This window comes from Sphaerodactylus townsendi, linkage group LG10 (genome assembly GCF_021028975.2).
Source record: "Sphaerodactylus townsendi isolate TG3544 linkage group LG10, MPM_Stown_v2.3, whole genome shotgun sequence".
Classification (NCBI taxonomy): domain Eukaryota; kingdom Metazoa; phylum Chordata; class Lepidosauria; order Squamata; family Sphaerodactylidae; genus Sphaerodactylus; species Sphaerodactylus townsendi.
This window is the reverse complement of record NC_059434.1, coordinates 57,629,124-57,649,866: the sequence shown is the minus strand read 5'-3', so window position 1 is coordinate 57,649,866 and position 20,743 is coordinate 57,629,124. Positions and strand designations below refer to the sequence as shown.

Below are 20,743 nucleotides of genomic sequence, written 5' to 3'. Positions count from 1 at the left end.
TACTCCATGTCAACTTTTGCTATCTGGAACATTGGAACAAAATCTGTTTTATAGGCAACCAGCAGGGAATGCCGGAAGTGTACAGTGATTCAGACATTTCCCTTTTGGTCTCAGTTCTTTAGCTCTGAAACTGAATGTGTTCCAGGAATTGCTGATACACTAAGCCTGCAATCATATGCATACTTTCTTGGACGCAAGTCCCTTTGTTATCAGTGCAATGTGTTTGTGGCTAACATAGATTAGACCAAGTAAATATGGACAGGCTTGAAATATGCATGCTTAGACTTATTTCTGAGAATGTACACTGGACTATGTTGTATTATTTCTGCATTTTCCTTTTAAACCAAAAGTATGCCTCTTTGTGTTTGTATATTGTTATTTGCTATTAATCACATCTCTTGCTATAATTTAGAACAGATTTTTGTATGGTTCTTGATAGGGAATTCCAAAACTCACAAATCTCTTGTTTTAAGCAGTACATTGTTCTGCCTTTTTACATCAATCAAGATATTGTTTAGTAAGTGTTGGCACATGATTCAGTCTGATGGAATAATGATGTTGTCTTTTATTAGAAACTATCTATACTTTGTATACAACCACAAAAATGCCACATAGAGGTTTCCAGCTTCATCTATTAGTGCAACTCAGTTTAAAAAAAAGAAAAATTTTAACCAGTTATGGATGAGGATACCACTATAGGTTTACTATCTTACTGGGGTAGTCTCTGATTGTGAAATAATGGAATCTGGCAAGGTCTAATTTCTAATGAACTAACCAAAACTTTAGGTACCAACATTTGGGTCATTGAAGGACATCAAGATGATGGTGGAAGAAAGGTCCAACAAGAATTTCTGCATATTTTAATGTACTACAAGGAAATGCTATCATTTGGAGCTTGGAATGTAAAATGTGTGTGTGTGAAGTGCCATCAAATCATAGCCCGCTTATGGTGACTCCAGCAAGGGGCTTTCAAGGCAAGTGAGAAGCAGATGTGGTTTGTCATTGTCTTCCTCTGGAGAACCTTCCTTGCTGGTGTTCCTTCCAAATACTGATCATGTTTTGTAAAGAACAGTATAGATGATTCTGCTGCTTCTACAAGATTCTGAACAAGTACTTTGGTTCTTGTGCATTCTTGGTCATATATAAATGCCTTCAAAAATATTCTCTTGAATGTCCTCAAAATGTGAACAAAGCAACCTAGAGAATGGTTTTAAATTGCACTCCTTTACCCTAATTGCTTTTCCCCCCTTTTTGGTTTTTCATAGGAATGTCGCTGTTGTATTAGGAAGGGAATAAACATTTCTCCGGTATCCAAACAAATATTTCTAAAATGATGTAAAATAATTCCTGCCTATTATGGTAGTTATATGCTTTTAAGTGCTGTTTCCTTGTCAGTGATTTCTACAGCTGATGTCAGCATGTAGATGCTCTGAAGGGAAAGGTCGTAGTGGAAAAAGTTGACCACTTCACCACTACAGCCTAGTTACTAGCGGTGATTTTAATGCTGTGAAAGCATATAAGTGTTTCAGTACTGTTTTCAGTTCTACAACTTGCGGCCAATCCAGACAGTGCAGAGGAATATTGAAACAGATTTTTCTTGTGTATTTTAAATGGAAATGGCAGCTGTACAAGTCCCAGTTTGGATTAGGGTCACTTCTAGGGGAAGAGTTAGTTTAAGCCTGTCTCCCTATGTGATTTTACAGATTAAACGGTCCCCAGCTGTTATTAGCTTGGAGAAGCAAAAATGACAGCAAAAGAGCCTTCAGAGGCTAATAAAAGATTGTATAAGGGATAAGAAGGGTCAAATGTATCCCTCACCCTGTACCTTGACTGTGATATGTAGTGGAACCCAAAAGCTTTGAAAAATCTGATGAAATTATCCAGCAGACTGGGGTCTGTCACTGCTTAGGACAAAAATTCCTCTGAACATGTGAAAATGTTAAATCCTATAATTAGGGATAGCCTCCAAATAGGGCCTGGAGATCTCCCAGGATTACAGATAATCTCCAGACAGCAGAGGTTGGTTCTCCTTGAAAAAATGGCTGCTTTGGAGGGTGGACTCCTTGACATTATAGCCAACTGAGGTATCTTTCCTTCCCAAGCTCCACCCTCAAATTTCTAGAACTTTCCAACATGGAGTTGGCAACCATACCTGCTGTTGTGGCAAAACAGAACTAGTAGTGGTTTTAGTAAAGGGTTACTTTGTTAAGAAGGCCATGGCTTGATGGGACAGTGAGAAACCTAATACTGAGCAGTAACGGGTATGGTCAGTACTTGGATGGGAAACTTAGGCTCATTCCGCACATGCAGAATAATGCACTTTCAAACTGCTTTCAGTGTTCTTTGAAGCTGTGCGGAATGGCAAAATCCATTTGCAAACAGTTGTAAAAGGGGTTTGAAAACGCATTATTTTGCGTGTGCGGAAGGGACCTTAGCTTCTCTGCATATGTTGCTTTGAATGCCAGGGAGAAGAAATATGGACTATAAATGTAGTAAATACAGAAAGCAATAGGTCTTACCTCCCCTTCTGTTTGAAGCTACTTCTGCAGTCAGTGAAATGAGCTACTGGGTAGTTCTTTGTTCCACTTCCTGCATTTCACATGATTATATAGCAGCTTTGATACAGTCTTCAGGAATTTTTTAATAGAAGTCCATTCCATTATATGCCTTCCCACTTCCATCTTATATGTTGCAGCCATTATTGTCTCATTAAAACATAATCAGTGTTGGGACAAACTGATCTTCCAGGATGCCTCACTTATATGCATTACCCAACAGTTAACTTAATAATCTGTCAATGACTGGGATATACTGTGGCTTGTTATATAAAAATGGCACCTTAGAATAACTTAAAATTCTCATGATGATTGTGGCATGTCATCTGTGACAAAGAAAAACAGTTCCCTCCTCCAGTTTTTTTTTATTTTGTGCAGGTTCTCTAGTGTTACTGTGCAGTTACATTTTGAAGTGGCAATTCAAAAAAAAAAAGAATTACCAACTCAAAATGGAAGTCAAAACAGCTCTTGGAGAAGGTGACATTGTCTGAAGAACAGCAGCATGCAGCTAAATTTGATCTGCAGTTATGCAAAATTATTGCTGCATCAATCCCTGAATACACGCAGCAATTCCTCCTCTGCTCAGTCACCTCAGCTTCAAAACCTTCTCTGTTCTAAGGTTATATTGGTAATCTGATATGGAATTGACAAAACTGATCAAATTGACCATGCTAGTTTGTGTCATTAGTTAAGTATGACGAAGAGGGAAAAATCCTTTTGAAAACAGAGGAGGAGTGGGAAGAGAAAATGGCTGAAAGGGAGGTTGGGCATGGATCAGGGGCAAGTGTTTGCACAAAACTCCTACTGGAGCAGGCACCATTACCTGAAGGAACAGAAACATGTAGCCCACCCCTTTTCCCACTCAACACATAGAACCACATTTTCTTGATAAATTAAAGCTGCAGTAACTCATGATCTTTACTGCAGCTGTCCCTTGTCAATTTCTTCCTGCAAAAGCTACTTCCTTCGTCAATGTCACTCACTCTTAACTTTAGACACAGTGTATTTTTGCCTTTAATGTTATATCTCTAATTCAAAATGAAAGTGACAAAGCTGATACAATCAACCTGGCTTATGACTGTGCCCTAATGTTTCAACGCTATGTAATATGACAAAGTTTTAAAAAATCTTTAAAAATAGAGGAAAGGAGAGAAAGAAAATGGGTGGTTGGGCGACTACATGGAGACCAGGTATTTGAAGACCAGGTATATGAAGACCAGGTATTTCGTAGAGTGGAAAAAATAAATACCATTTCAACATGAACGCATGCTCAAGGCATACTGGCTCAGTAATGGATAAAAAAATCGCGGTAAAAGTGCTTGGGAAAACAGTGGAGGCAGAATGAAGGAAAAATGTTACTGGAACCAAACGGAAGAGGAAAATGTGGAATTAAAAGGGAGAAACAGAATTGGGCAGCAAGATACATTGAACATAACTTGTGCGGAAAATGCCTTATTCATATTCAAACATTTGTAATCTAGATTTACAGAACTAATTTCTGTTGGGTATGTTGAAATGTCAAAAGGTTTTCATAGGAATACATTAGAAGGATTATTAAGATGCCTGTATCAGAAATGTTCACTGTGCAAGTAAAGATTGATGCTTCTTCTTGGAGTGTTCATATAACATTTAGACTCCCTGGCATTTTACTCCCTCCCAACTTTCCCTTCCTGCACTGTTGTAATGCTTGTTTGCAATCCATCATGAAACTTCGTCTGAAGGTTAAGGAAATAGTGTCATTGATTGATTTAACTTCTGTACTTGTATCTTTTGGAGAATTGTATTTTGGTTTATTATTGATTAGGCTTATGTTATTAGGTCCTATATTTACCCTTTGATGGCAGAAGTCAGTGAGAGGATAGTTGTGGATTATAGCAGACATAGGATATGTTCAGATGTCACAACAAATCTCTTTTTATAATAAGATGAACACAACTTCTTACCATGTTCATGGGCTCCTTCCAGTCGTCCTCCCTTCCCTCAATAAAATTGCAAGCTGCCATGACTCATGAACTTAGAAACCTAGGCAAATTTTTATTTCCTTCTCCCAAATGTGAGTTCTAAACCCTTGTTCAATCACAATATTCAGGGCCAGATCTACATTTAACTCCAGTCTGCTTCAGGGCTTTGTAACATCTCAGCAGAGCACAGGGCATGGGGATTGGAAAGAGGGGTGTGTATCAGGGATTCTAAACCATTAATGGTCACCCCCCAAAAAAACCTCTTCTTCTCCTGTGAGAGTTTAGCGTGTGCCCTAAGCCCTTCCCAGAAGTTTTGCATGCCCAAAGCCTACCACAACCACTGACAACGTGTGGCCCTTGAAATGGAGGTGGGAACACAATGGATTAGAAGGTTTGGAGGTGGAAGAGTGGAGGATGCCTTGGCCATGGAAAGGGGGGGAGACTGCAAGACCAAGAATGATTACCTGGGAAGTCTGTGTCTTTCACTTCACAGAACTTGACATCTTTGAACATCTCTTCAGGAATCTTTAGCTTCCCCTCCTCTTTACTCTCCATAATATTGCCTGACTAACAGCTGCAGCTCTGGGCTCTGACTAACAGTTGCAGCTCAAGGGCTCTGACTTCATGGTCTCCCTCTCCCTTCCCACCCTTCTAGCAGCAGTCTACTCTGGGGAGTGTGACATGCACTTCAAAACAGTGGACTGCTAGGCAATTGAGCCTTCCCCCCCCCCTCTTAACAACCTAATTGGGGGAACGCTGCATAGTGAGTGATCTCTTCTATACTGTAGTCGTGCCGCGAGGTCAGCGTAAGAACGAGACGAGACGCGGAGATTTCATCTGGTGGAGAGCACCAGCAACGGGAGCGCGGGTGTCCGTGTTCCAAGCGACTCTCCCGTATGCTGGTTCCTGGCACCTTTTATTATGATTCTAGCGGGGGCGTGTAGAAGGGCGGAACGGGGGGAATTCCGGGAGAGTGGGAGAGCGGGGGACTGAGAGATCATCATGTGATGCATGATCTCACCTGGCTGCTACGTGCGGAGAGGAGCATCGGCGTCTGGCCTAATCCTCACCTGGGGCAAGGCCATTGTCCCTTTGTCCGGGACACCCGGTGGTTGTGAGCCAGGTAGTTCATGACCTGTGACTCATCGGGGATGAGGGTGGGAGCTGTGCGACCAGAAGAAGCCGCAGGAGAGCCCGTGTGCCGGGCGCTTACTTACGGTGCTGCTGGGTCAGCAGTGCATCCCTACATCTCCTCCTTTTACATTTAGAAGGAGGCCAAATGTTAGGGGCGATTTAGGGGACGCTCGTCTCCTCCGCCCGTTTGGCCAAGCTGGCCGAGCTGCTTGTGCAACATTAAGACTTGGTTGCATGTAAGGGAAAGTCAAGGGGTTTCTTACACATGTTACAGGCAATATTAGATATACATTGAATGAAACAAGATCCGACAATGAGGCACACAATCAAGCCAATGCAGAGCTGTACAATAGCACTCAACCATCCCCCCGGTAGCCAGCTCCAGAGGGCTGACCACCAGTGGGTAGAACGTCATGCTTCAGATTAGATACAACATCTTGCAGTTCACGCACTTTCATATGAATCAAATGGGAATTATCAGAAAGATTAAAACAACACATATTATGTACATTCTCACAACCTTGGTGATGCAATAACAACAAATAATCAATAGCGGCACGATTATCTAAGGTCGCTGGACGAAGTTCCTGCTGCTCGGAGGCCAGAGCATCCAGAGCAATGGAGGTAGAGTTGATGGACTTCAAGAAGGGCACAGGCCAGCCGGCCAATGGTCTTAGCGTTGTAAGAAGCGCAGTCCGGGACTCCCACTAGGGAAGTCGCGAGGGAGACTAACTCCGCTTGAGAGGGCAACCGCATCGCCCGCAAGAAGGGTCGAGGGCAGAGTGGAGCGGCGGCGGCGGCACCTGGCTCCTGGGGTGGAGCCTGACGCAGGACGATGGTGAGGCTTAATTAAGGCAACAGAGAGTCCCGGCAGAGAGCCGTGCAGGGATGTAGTTGAAAGTTCTCTCCCCGCAAGCTTCCAGAACCAACCCTTCGAGCAAGATGTTCCCCGTACACGGGGAATGTCCTCTGTGCTGCAGTTCCAGCTGGCCAACCGTGAATGGGCCCGGTCGGTTCCTCGCCTCGTCAGCGTTGGAGATGGTAGCGCAGGTGTTGGATTTGTGATTAGCGACAGTCTTGGTGACAAGGGAGAGAGCGCCGGCCGGGAGGGTTTGGACGACGGGTCCCCAGTCAGTGCTCATAGAGTACTTGATGGATGAGGCATTCATAAAGGGCTTAAGCCAGACTCCGCTAGGAAGTCTCCAGGGGCTTTGCAAACGGGGAGCAGGCAGGAGCTTAGCAGGCTCCCGACTCCTAGGTACTGGCCCAGGCAGAAGGACGAAACGTTGGCAGCGGCAGCAAATTGCTCCCAGATGTTGGTCTGGTCAAATCTCGTCAGGGGGTGGCCGACTGCCACTGGCAGGAGGCAGCAGAGCAGGCAAAGGATGGTGGCCGTCGAGTTGGCAGTGATGATTGCAAAGAGGGCGGCACAGAGGTTCTTGGGTGGCCTTGCTGGCGCAGCAGCTCTTGAGCTTGGCTGGTGGTTGCTTTGACATTCCCCCAGGTCATCCGGCTCTTTGGACCGTCTGGGCCGGGTGGCGGCGTTCCTCGCCGAGGCCGCTGGGCCGGGATCCTCCAGAGAGATTCGCTCCATCTCCTCGAATGGGGTCGATTTCCTCCTCGCGCCATTCCATGGGCTGGCCTGCCATGGCGCAGTCGATCCACCGGAGATCTGTAGGAAGAGGGACTGAAACACACCCCTTCCCCAGGTTATAGGAGGGGCCGGGTCCTGCCGGGCTTGGAGAGCCGATGGCGGGAGGTCAAAATCAAGTTTGTTAAATCAGGTTTGTTGGGTTTAGTGTTTGATATAGGACGGCAGGCTTATTTTGCAGCCTGCGTGCATGGGTTGCTTTTAATGCAGTTTACTGGGGCCGCCCACGCCTCTTTCTTTAAATTGTTTGACAGGAAGGGCAGAGGGTAGGCGATCCTGATGGAAGCTGGCTTCAGGGCGTCATCAGGGTGCGTCAAAGTGCAGGGTCCAATCCTCGAGGAAGGAGGGGCAAGCGGACCCTGGGGGAATTGTGGGTATGCATGCTTAATTTGCAACACAAAAGAGGGCTTGGATGCGCTTTTGGGTGATGGATGCATCCGGGAGACAAAGTAATCAGGCGATTAGGGTAAATTTCACACACAAAAGGGGAGGGTTTTTCTTTGGCGGGGAAAATGTACTTACCGCGGACCTTTGGTGGTTAACGCTGAGAGGCTGGAATGGTGCTGAATTTGTAATCGAATTATCTTGGGGAATTGCCGCCTACGAAACCGCCCTTATAGGGGCGGCTTCGCTGCCAAGCGCCTGGCCTTGGACGTGGTATTGATAAAGTTGCCAGGCGCTTGGCAACCACAACCCACGCAGGTTTGTGTGTGAATTTGGTGCGGCAGCATCCCTTTGACTAGAGGCCTGCCCTGGCCGCCGAAACCGCTCCTTAAGGGGCGGTTTCGCTAAGCGCCCTGGCGATGGTAGCCACAAGCCAAACAGGTTTGTCAGGGGCATAGTGGCGGCAGCCTCCTTTTTTAAACTGGGGCCTGTCCTGGCAGTGCTGCGGTACCAGGACGGGCTCAGATTTTAATCCAGGGAGGGCCAGTCAGCCAATTGGCCCTCCCGCCTCTGCTGGTTGAAAGATAGAGGGAAAAGAAAAGAGGGAAAAAGGGGGGTAGTTTCCCTGCGGAAGTTCGAGAATGAGTTCGGAAGGCACAATTAGGACCTATGATCTGTGTGATGGGTTTATCCATCCCAGACTAGGGTCGTTTTGACCTGGCTCATGAGGTCCCTTCCCCAGAGATTGACATGGATGTCCAGAACGATGGGGCGGACTGTGAGCTGCCGCTCGAGCCCTGGGCTGTGGACCGTGAGCGGGCGGATGCTCCGTCTCGCAGTTTGTCTTCCCCCACCCCCCAGATGTGCGGACAGGTCTCGGTTGGCCACTGGTCAGGCCACTCGGCTGCTCTGATGACGGTCACATCAGCGCCGGTGTCCACCAGGCCCTTGAACAGACACCCCTCCACGGTGAGCTCCAGATACGGGCGGGAGCTTCCGATGGGTGTTTCCACCGCTGCGATGGTAGCATCGGCTGCGCGCAGCTGGTCCCGCTGGGCAGCTCCTGCGGGATGTTTGCCCAGACTTGGAGATGGATGAGTCCCTGGTGCGTGGAGTCAATGACTCCGGGGATGATGAACAATCCCTGCTCAGCGGCGGAGGCCTTTGGCAGCACCAGCCCAATAGTCCCGGTAGGGATGGGGTCGCCATATTGGGTTGGGGCGACGAGGACCTCGTGGGGGAACTTAAAGGAGATTGGCTGGGTGCACATGAGCGAGATGCCACGAGAGGGGGGTGGTTTGGGTGTGGGTCTTGGTGTTTGGGCCTGCTCTAGTACTCTTCCCCTTGGTCCTGGGCTGGGGAAATGCCCGGGTGCGAGTTTCCCGACGGGCAGTCGCTTCTCCAGTGGAAACCTTTCTGGCACAGGGGGCATCGGGTTCTTGGCGGCCTCGGGGGCCTTCGCCTCTTGGGGGAGGACCCTCCTCCATCGGGGTTGTAGGCCCCCCCGCCGGGCTGCCTACACTCCCTCCGGAAGTGTCCTGACCTGCCGCAATTAAAGCAATCACCTTGGGGCTGTCCCCTGGCGGTGGAGAGTGCTGCGGCAAGGAGGCTAGCTTGGTGGGCAGAGGATCCGATGTCCTGGCAAGCCTTAAGCATGTCAGCCAGTTCCGGATCTTTGCCTAGGCCCATGATTGCTCTACGGCACTCAGTGGAGGCGTTCTCTTTGGCGAGGCGCATGAGGAGCTCGTTTTGGGCCTCCTCGCTATCTACCTGCCTCTTAAGGGCCTCCTGGAGCCTGTTCACAAAGTCGGCGAGGGCTCTTGGGGTTTTTGTCGGATGGTGGAGAAACTTTGGGTAGGTTGGCCAGCATTAGGGACTTTGATAAACGCCTTGTAGGCGCATTCCGAGGCGACCGTAAGGGTGGCCTCTGGCAGGACAATCTGATCGTTGGGGTTGGCGAACGCATCGAAGCCATAAAGCTGCGCTGGCGGTGTAGGCGCCGCCCGAGGCGGCTCCCTTAGCGATACACTGCTGGCGGAACTCACTTTCCCAGATCACAAATTGTGCAGGGCTCAAAAGCATGCGAAGGTGGTCTTCCAGTCATCCGAACCATTAGGTGATTCCTTGCGACTGCTTCTAGCATGCCTCTCACATAGGCTGGTGACTCCTACGTCCCGCATCGCTTAGCGGAGTTCGGTGAGGATATTATAGCTTAAAGGGCTGCACTCGACAACCCGTCGAACAATACCATCCTCCCCTCGGTATCCGCGGAAGTGAACGGGGCATAAGGCGAATATCGGTATCGTCTTCCGTCAGGGTTTCCTTTTTTCGCAGGTCGTGGTTAATACGTTCTGCGAGGGGTTTGAAACCCGCGCCATTACGTGGCGCCGACGGAGGTGCTATGGCTTCAGAAAATGAAGGCGGAGCAGGTGGGGCACAAGCCGCTGAGAATTTGAAGGGGGCAGGGGAGCACTGGGGGCAGAAGGAGGACAGGCGTCCAATTTAGAGGATAGAGAAAATTCCGGGGGTGAAATTGAAGTTGAAAGATCGAAAGGAGGGCGGCCTTCAGCAAGGGAGCCATAGGTCTGCAGGCTGATGGCGACATAACATTGTCTCCATGTCAGTAGCAGCGACACCGGCGCGCGAGGCTCTGTGCGAAGAGTGCGCCCGATGTTTTCCCAATCCTTAAGATTCAATGTCCCCCCCTCCGGGTCCCATGGACATTGAGCTTCAATCTCCTCGACCAATTTGCGCAGCTCCCCTCTCTTAACGGGGACCCTGCCGCGTTTCGCTAACGCTTTTAGCTCGTTAACGTGCTTGTCATAAGCCCTGCTTTTGCAAGCTCCCATACTCACCGGTGTTCCGTTGGACGAGAGAGTGTCCTAGGACTCGAGTCCCTGGATGCGCCGATCCAGCGGACGGGCGATACCGAAATGGTGGTCCCTGGATGCGCTCGATCCAGCTGGACTTCGGTACCGCTGCCCTTTCCCAGGCTTACGGTGAGCAGGGTGGAGGTTCGAGGATTCCCGGGTTTCGCACCAGCTTGTAGTCATGCCGAGGTCAGCGTAAGAACGAGACGAGACGCGGTGATTTCATCTGGTGGAGAGCGCCAGCAACGGGAGCGCGGGTGTCCGTGTTCCAAGCGACTCTCCCGTATGCTGGTTCCTGCACCTTTTATTATGATTCTAGCGGGCGTAGAAGGGCGGAACGGGGAATTCGAGAGCGAGAGCTGGGACTGAGATCATCATGTGATGCATGATCTCACCTGGCTGCTACGCGAGGAGCATCGGGCGCCTGGGCCTAATCCTCACCTGGGGCAAGGCCATTGTCCCTTTGTCTGGGACACACCCGTGGTTGTGAGCCAGGTAGTTCATGACCTGTGACTCATCGGGGATGAGAGGGTGGGGAGCTGCGCGGTAATTGTAGGTCGGCGAGGAGCGCCGGTGTGCCGGCGCTCTACTTACGGTGCTGCTGGGTCAGCAGTGCATCCCTACATATACAACTGAGCCTCTTCCCCCTCCTAGCATCAGCCTAATTGATGGGACGGGCATGAGTGCTGCTAGATGATCCACCTCTGCTGGGCAACTGAGCCTTTCCCCTCCGAGTAACAGTCTAAATGGGGAAACAGGACACATGCACTGCAGAATGAACCATCTCCTTTGGGCAATCACCACCTTCTAGTATTGCAGCGGTTTATATCTCCAGATACAGGATTGAGCATTCCAACAGCCCTGCCAGCATGGCCAATTGTAGGGGCTGATGGGAATTGTAGTCCATAACATCTGGAGTGCCAAAGGTTCGCCACCACGGTCCTAGCAGCACCTAATAGAGAGAACAGGGCAGGTGTGCTGTAACGCAAACTGACTCTTCTAGGTAACTGAATCTCCTCTAATCTTGCCACTGCACCCTCTCCGCCTGTTGCCTGGAGAACCAGCTCCCCTCATCCCCCTAGATATGGCCCTGCCAATATTAGAGTATATACTTTTGTACAGGTATTTACAATCAGACTTATGGCAAATTGGAATTTGAGTTAAACTTTCCCAAACTGAGAAGCTATTGGATAAACAGGTTGGTAGTGTTTCTTAAAGTGTTTTTTTTTCAGCTTGTTATTTGGCCCCCTATTTGAGATTATCAGATCCAGCCATGGTTAACTATTAGACTGTGACTGCTGTGAAGCATTATGTGGCGTACTGCCCTTGGAGAAAATCTGAAAACTTCAATTGGTGCAGAATAGAGCTGCTTGTCTTCTGTCTGCATTGTATCACAACATCTCCTCTAAGTGCCTATTTGATTCCATGTTTAATATAAGGTGCTTTGTTTTCCTACAGCCTTTCACAGTAGGGCTCCCATATCAGAAGAAACAAGCTGTGTTAGCACTTGTCACAGACAAATAGGGCTTTTCATCACATCTAAATGTAGACATAATTTTGAGCTAACAAATAACCACTTTACCTCTCATTTGCAACTTCTGATATTTCTCTTTTGCACAGAAAAAAAAACTGTTGGAGGAAAGACTGGAATGTATGTCTGTGTATATAATGTGTAAGTGTACAGTTTGTAAAAAAGCAAAACCAAAACCACTTGCGCTTAATTAAATGTAGCCAGTGATGCTGTATTATTTTACACCCAGTCCTTGACATATTTAGAACACTACTTGACCTTTGCAATGTTAGAGAATAAAGGAACTGGGAGTAAAACACTTTCTTTGCAAGGCTCTATCCTATTGGATGGGAGGAGAAAATATAAATGCCTGCCAAAATAGTTGGCTCGCTGTAAAGGAACACAGATGGCTGTTACTGATAAATGTGTCTATTATTGTTATTTTTTCCTGATAAGCATTCTGCTTAGGACATGCACACGTTTATGCACCCACGCACGTGCGCAAGCACAAATACACACACATTTGTGTATCTGCGTGGAATGAAAGAGGAAAGTAGCAAGACCAGCAGATAAAAACAATGAAAGATAAATGTATTGTCGAAGGCTTTCATGGCCAGAATCACTGGGGTGCTGTGTGGTTTCCGGGCTGTGTGGCCGTGTTCTATCAGCATTCTCTCCTGACGTTTCGTCTGCATCCACTCAACACATGTAAATCTAGCTTGCTAATTGCACCCTTTACTTGTTAACAGACAATGGTTCTTTCCCCCACCCTGACATCTAATAGACTAATTTCAGTTTATCAGAATCTCTGAAGATGTTAAAGTCATTAGATTTAGTATAAACATCGAGAATTTACAGAACACGGCCATACAGCCCGCTGAAAACCACACAGCACCCCAATGAAAGATAAAAACTGTAAATGTATTTTTTTTAATACTTTCATTCAGTCATGGTACTGAAAGACAACTTTAAGGAACAACACGGAACAAATATGTTTTTCTTTGTAGTAAGCTCATGTGATATGGTTGCCCATCTCCAGAGGGAGCCCGGAGATTCTCTGGAATCCCAACTGCTCTCCAAACTATAGAGATCAATTCCCTCAGAGGAAATGGTGGATTCTGTTGCATTGTACCTGGTTGAGATCTTTCCCTTCCTCAAAGTCTGCCCTTTGCAGTTTCCATCCCCAGATTTTCAGGAACGTACCAGTCCAGACTAAGGATGCCAGCCTACCAGTGGGGCATAGGGACCCCTCAGAATTACAGCTCATATCCAGACTACAGAGATCATCTACCCTGGAGAAAATGGATGGGGCATTGTACCCCACTGAGCTCCCTGTCCTCCCTAGGTTCCATCCCCAAATCTCCAAAAGCTTCCCAGCCTGGATCTGTCAATATGATCTCACAGCTATATCTCTTGGGCTGACACAATATTATATAACAGGGATTTTCTGTGAGGATAGCATCAGGGTTTGGGGAAGGGAAGAAAAGTATGTATATCATTTGGGTGGTGTGTGGTTTCCAGGCTGTATGGCCGTGTTCTAGCAGCATTATCTCCTGACGTTTCGCCTGCATCTGTGGCTGGCATCTTCAGAGGATCTGATGTTGGGAAAGCAAGTGGAGTATATATATATATATGTATATCATTCTTAGTTCCTTGCAGGAAGGCTGAGATAAAAATGTTATAAACAAGTCTTCCATTGTGAGGCAATAATGCCAGCCCATGTTTGATGATTGTAGTAAGGTTTACTGAAACATTACAGTTTTCCAAATAGAAATGGTCTTTTGTGGTCTATCCAAATTGCTATTTTGATGGAAAGGTGCACATTTTTGAAGGTCCCGTGTCACTCACAATTGTGCAGTTTTCTTTTTGTCAGTCCCTTGCTGCTTCCGTTTTCCCTGCCATGCCAGGACTGTGGGGAGTTTTTAAAATGAATCAGAACTTGAGCGCTAGGGTTGCTGACCTCCAAATAAGTTCTGAGATCTCCAGGAATTATAACTGTACTCCATGCAACAGAGATCAGTTCCACTGGGGAAGATGGCTGTTTTAGAGAGCAGACTGTATGGCATTATACTGCATTGAGCTCCCTTCCCCAGATCTCTCCCCCCCAACCCCCCAAAATCCTTAGAAATTTCCTAACCCAGAGTTGGCAACCCTGTTGTAGCACTGTAATAATTACAAACGTCTGCTGGCACAGTTGGAAAATGGCAGTTGATCATTTGTGTGGATACTCTGTTGCTATTGTAAATGACTCTGCATTCGCCTCAGCATTTGCAAAATGGAGAATCTTTGCCATGTGAGAGAACTGGTGTGGTGTGTAGTGGTTAGAGTGTCTCTACCATGTAAGCATGCTGAGTGGCCTTGAGCCTGTCACATACGTTCAGCTTAACCTAACTTGAAGGGTTGTTGTGAATATAAATGGAAAGGAGAATTATGTAAGATGCTTTGGATCTTCATTGGGAAGAAAGACAGAGTTTAAGTGAAGCAAATAAATAAATGTGGCTGCAATGAGAGTATGAATACATGAAGTCCCCATACTAGTCCAAGATCACTAGTTTTGGCTTTGCATGCATACTGGTTTTCAGTACCACTTCAAGTGAGTTGATTTACCAATGCAACTGTGAATGATTAGCTTGCCTGCTACTTTTCTTCCTGATGGGTGTATCAAAAGTGTCATAGTCTTGCAAACCATTACAGAGTGATGTTTTCCACAATAAATATATTCAGAGAACACTACAAATATTTCTGTAATACTCAGTAGTTCCTGCACCCCTTAACATCCACTCAAATTTCTTGCATTATAATTGTGCTGGAAGAATGGAATAGAGTCACTTATCCAGTCCCTATTATGCTGTGTGATTTATTGGTGCCTGATGGAAACTTTCTTTGCTTAGGCCGCTCGCGACGGAAGTGAATATGGCAGCCTGGGACGGCAAAACCGGGCCCCAGGTCAGCCATTCGCGACAGGCATGAAGCCAGAATGCGAGCCGCCGCCAGTCCCCACGCGGTATTTTCCTTAAGTGCTTGGCTTTTGTTGGGGAAATGCCGCCAAGCTTTCGTCGCGCTTAATGGCAGCCGCTTCCCAGCCCCACCCTCTTTGCAGCCATTTAGCCCGCTCGCTGTCGTTGGCCTGGGGATCGCTCTGGCGCACCCGAAGCAGGCGCCAAGCAGGGCAGGGGAGGCGGTCCCCAGGCCCCGGCGACGCCGGAGGGCCGGAGAGCAGGTAGCGACAGGGCTGACGGCGCCCAGCCATCTCCCCTCGGCGGGACCGGCCCATGACGCGTCCCAGCGCCGCTGAGTCGGGCGCCTTCTAGCACGCGACCGGCTGCTTCCACATTCCGGAAACGGCCTTAGATATTTTGCCAAATGGATTTGAAAAAAATTGGTTGTGTTATGAATAATAATACATATTAATAAACACACACCAAAAACAGCATGAAAATGCAGCTAACTCTTATGTGCTTGAACTGCTATCTGCACAGGGAATGTTCATGCAGTCCTTCATCTTAAAAGTGTATAAAGCATTTTTGGGACCTTCATTCATTAGGATATATTTATGTAGGGGATCCCAGTTGTGATGGGAACTTGAATGTGTACAAGCAGGAGTGTAGAGCAGGGGTCTGCAATCTGCAGCTCTGCAGATGTTAATGGATTACAAATCCCATCAGCCCCTGCCAGCATGGCCAGGTTGCAGAGCCACTGAGTGGTAACCCTTGCCAGCACATCTCTTTACTTGCATGTAGACAGTAGCTGGAATCATTACCCTACAATTTCAGTATGCAAACTTGTGGGTGGTATATATGTTATGTGTGGTCTTGCTACCCTTACGGAATGCAGTCAGCTTATCATCACAGCTGTTTGTTTGCACATGTAATCAAGATGAAAAGGTAGATAGGGAAATAATTTAAACAAATCCTCTGGATATAATCAATTTATATAGAGTCTAGAGAAATGTGTTGCCTGAGCTATGTCACAGGGATAAACACAGGACAACACTGATTTTTAAACAATAATTTCCTGCTAAAGAAATGTCTTTAAAAGTAGAAGGTACTACTCTATAATTAGACAGTTCACATGGACAGAATTCATTAATTGTGAGACAGTGGTGTTAACAAAGTACTTCTTTGAATGAGGCTAGCGATAAATTTGTGTGCTAGGAGGACAACTGTGTAACTGAATGGAGAGAATTCTATAGAAGTCTTAGTTAGGAGGTCAATTAGATTCTGCATAAAGCAGAATTTATTGTAATCGCTTTGAAATTAAATAGGCATTTCATTCTGGCTCTCTCGTTTTTAAGCTTTTGAAATATGAAGCTGCCAATTTTTGTATTATTTGAGCGACTCAAGGGGATTGCATTCTACTTATGCTGACATCAGTTATAAAGGGAAAAGGCTGTCCTAATAGCAGGAAGGATGTTAGTATTGGGCATGTATGTTTCACATTCCTTTCAGGTGTCAGCCATTTCTTGTATTTATCTATAAAGTCAAGAATCCATTACATTTTAAGGTGTAATTATTACTAACAGGACAGTACATTTTAATATTTTCTGACTTGTCAAAGTAATTAGAAATTGTTCCAAAGTAACTGGAAATAGTTGATTTAAGTACTGTGTGTGCCAAGTGAATGTTGGTTCCTATATGAACTGATTAGAAAATACCAGGCACTTCTCCTTGGAAGAGGATTTTGTTTGTTAGGATTGTCAACCACCGGGTGGGGGACTGGAGGTCTTCTGGAATTGCAGTTGACTACATAAATTGCTTATTTATTTATTGAAAACATTTATTTCATTTCTCCAAGGAAAAATGGCTGATTTGGAAGATGCACTGCATGACATTATACCCCAGGAAGGTCTGGGTTCGATATGGTGAACATGGTGAAGCACAGGGTCATTTTACAGAATTAGCAGAACCAGGCAATAATAGTTTACCTGGATTGGCCCCTTCTGCCTACAACGCTCCATTGGATCCAACCCATTTTACAACACATGTCATACTAATTTTTGAGACACTTTTTTGTTGCAGCAGAATATTCAAACATTTTTTAATTTCTGAACTGTGTTCTGAAATTGTACAGGCCATGTAAACTTGATCATTTGCTCTTAGGCCAACTAATTTGAAAAACTGACCTCCAGTAAATCTGCCAGATATAGACCTCAATTAAAGCCAACTATCAAGGCATAAAAAGTTTGTTCTTTTGTTTCCACATTCATTAGATTTTTCAGTTTCTCTTGCTCCAGAGATGTACAACTCAATGATGTTTTCTGTCTGTTCTGGTTAAGTAGTTGGAAAAGGGGTGACAGATGTTCATTTTATATGGCTGGGTGTGAAAGTTACAACATAGTCTGGAGTATGTTGACTTGGTTTTAATTTGAAGTTTTAGTTGCTAATGATTGGTAGCACATGTTGCAGATCCATTTTCTAAGAGCAGCACTGTGGGATTCTGTGTACACTGCCATTCAGTGGTTTTTAGACCATGTGTTATGTTTAATTAAAATTATTTTTTTAAAAAAGTTGCAAGCAATATTAACAGGAAATGCAATCTCCCTTATTCTAGTTCTGTAAAATTGATCAATAAATAAATGATAGATATTATGAAGTTTACGCAGTTATGACAGAGTATTTCATATGCAAGTATCTCACTAGGTGTTTTGATTTAGATAACCATAATGTGTAGTTATGTTTTATCAGACAAACTTGTGGCATTGAAATGTGAGTATCTGTGCTACTGAGGTGGTGCAGATTTCAAGAGACAAAGATATCAGTCTACCATCATCAGCAACAATAGCAAAAAGCATATTTTAGTGGAGTCCCTTCACTAAATGCTCAGAGATATTCTTAGTTGGGAAGTGGTGTCCTTGGGATTATGTACAGAAATCACTCTTTTGCTGTTACTAGTGGATTATGTGTATTAACTGTTATCCTATTATATGGTACGTTTAAACTGTACTGTTCAGGTTTTATAGTAACTAGGATAGAAGTGTACATAGTCCTTCTAAGACAGAAATGTCATTAAAACAAGAAAAGAAAATGAGCTGGCTACTGTTATTGTCCTCAGACATGCCTTCCTAAAGCTGTTCCTTCTAGCTTTCTAGTATAAGCTTCTGAATTTTTAATGGGTACATTATAAAGATAGTTCTTCCTTCTATACAACTGTGCCTTATTTAATTACTTATTTAATTACAATAGTGTAGCATAATTTAACTATTCAATTATAACAGTGTAGCATAATATGAGAACTAGAACTAACTGTGGCCGTTTCCGCATGGCGGCGGAAACGGCTGGGTCGGCGGTTCTCGCGCCGACCTGAAGACGCTGGGACCGTCCGCACAGACGGTCCCGAAGAAGTGGCAGCCGTCCGGCGAGCGCTATGACCGATTTGTTTCAGCGCACTTCGTCACGTTTGTGTCTGGGGACATTTCGTTCTGGCAGCGCCGCCTGCTTCGAAGCCAGCGAGGGTAGGGGCGTCCCCAGGCCTCAGCGATGCCGGAGGCCCAGGACAAGGTGAAAGTGCCGGAAAGTCGAGTAAGCGCCGTGAAGCCGCTGCCGCTCTCGCCGCAGCAGTTTCACGGGCGGCAGATGCTTCCAAAAAAAGAACGCTTCTTTAGCTGCTTCGAATACTGCCGCGGCCAGCCGTGGTGTCACCGGTATGCGAATGGCAGCCTGGAGACGGCGTTTTTAACGCCTCCCAGGTCACATTTTCCGCCCGTGTGGAAACGGCCTGTGTGAATCACACTATGAGCTCACAAAAAGCTTTACAATATAATGTTATCTATAACCCCCATAATGGGTTCAAATGAGAAGACAAAATAAACTATTGTATCAAGTATGTGATATTAAAAATTATGATTTTGAGGGGTAATATACATTTAAATAAGCATATTTATGTGGTGTAAAATTTTATGTAGCCTGGCCTTCCTTTGCCTTTCTGTTCAGGTTATTAAAACCTACAATAGTTATTAATGGTTTTGAGACCAATGTATTATGATTTATTCATAATGTGTTATGATTTATTCATAATGTATTATGATATTATTCTTAATAAATGGTATGCATTTATGCAGGTACTGGTTTATAAAACAAGATCTATGGTAAGGAGACTAAGAAATACTTCATACTTCCAGGTTTGAATAATAGAGCCAATGGGGTACAGTAGGATCTAAGAGATTCATGTTTAAATCTGCACTCTGCCATGAAACCTTTCTGGGTCACATTGAAACAATCACATACTTTCAACCTAACCTACTTTGTTGTAAGGGCTATTTTGAGGATAAAATGTAAGCGAGGAAAATGTATTTTGATACAATTGTTAATAAAAATATAAACATATACATAAGTTGAAAAGGGGACAAAGAATAAAACCATCAATGTAATGTCAAAGGCTTTCACGGCCGGAATCACTTGGGTGCTGTGTGGTTTCCGGGCTGTATAGCCGTGTTCTAGCAGCATTCTCTCCTGACGTTTCGCCTGCATCTGTGGCTGGCATCTTCAGATCCAGGCAAAGTTACTAAGACAGGAGTCAGTCCCTTTTGCATCCACTTGCACGCAGGAAAAATTTAGCAACTTGCCCAGTTTTCTCTGGGGAAGAGTCAGCAAGAAGAAAGGAGTCCTATCATTGTTCAGATGGATGACAAAAGTGGAGTGTTACACTGCCTGTTTTAAGTTTTCTTTCTCCCCTTCCCCATTCACATTTTTTTGCAAACCTGGGCCCCTTTTCTGAAAACCTGGGCCCCTTTGCAGAAAGATCTGTCCAGTCAACAGATTTACATATTCAAACATTTGGCCAACTTCACTATTGGATTATAAAATGATATGATGATTCTGGCTGAACACCAGGTTCCACCTGTCACAAGTTATAAAGACATGTAGAAGACAAATAGGTTACTTTGCACAATGATATGAGTGTAAAAAGGACTTTCACAAATGTATGGAAAGAGGATAAATTTTTGAAGCAACATTTCATTTTTATATTTAAGTTCAAAAGATCAAAATTATTTAAAAACCAAATGAAGGCTCTTAGTCCTCCAGAATATCCATGCAGTTCTTGGACAATATACAGAACCAGTAGTGGTCCTTTCTGCACAGAAGAAATAAAATGTCCTGTAGATTTTTGGGAGTCTTTTTGTGTTTTCACAGCATGGAGAACACCAGAGTTGCCTGTCAAAACAGTTCTTATTTCGCACCTGCTGGCTGATGGAGCTCTGGTCAATTTCAGAGTTGCACCTGCCATTTTGTGTTCTACTGCAGAGATTCTCTTGCCTCTGCCATTTGGTGAAGGTTTTCCACAGAGGTTTCCTCTGCTTGCAGCTCATCTGCACTCGATTTCCATGTAAAAAGTAAATGAATAGTTTGTTTTGCCTAGCAATTCTGTGCACGTATTTTTTCTTTTCTTTTTTGTTGTTTTGGGGGTCTGTCTGCGAAGAGTATTGCAGCTCTAATTGTGATATCGTAGCTTTGCCGATGTACCCCTGAAAACAAATTTTTTTAAAAAAGACACATGCATGGTATTGCTGACAAAACAAACATTATTCATCTACTTTTTACATGGAAATCATGCACAGGTGAGCTTCAAGCAGAGGCAACCTCTGTGGGGAACCTTCACGAAGAATCTCTGCTGTAGCAAAAAATGGTGTGTGTGAATGGCGAAAGTGAAAGTAAGATGTTTGGGTAGGAGAAATAAAGCTT

The 20,743-nt window shown here is 45.4% G+C and overlaps 1 protein-coding gene across 2 annotated transcripts in view; it reads left to right on the top strand.

Moving 5' to 3' along the window:
• FAT4 (FAT atypical cadherin 4) overlaps positions 1 to 20,743 on the top strand; it is a 156,829-nt gene that overhangs the window by 6,956 nt on the left and 129,130 nt on the right. The window lies entirely within an intron of this gene.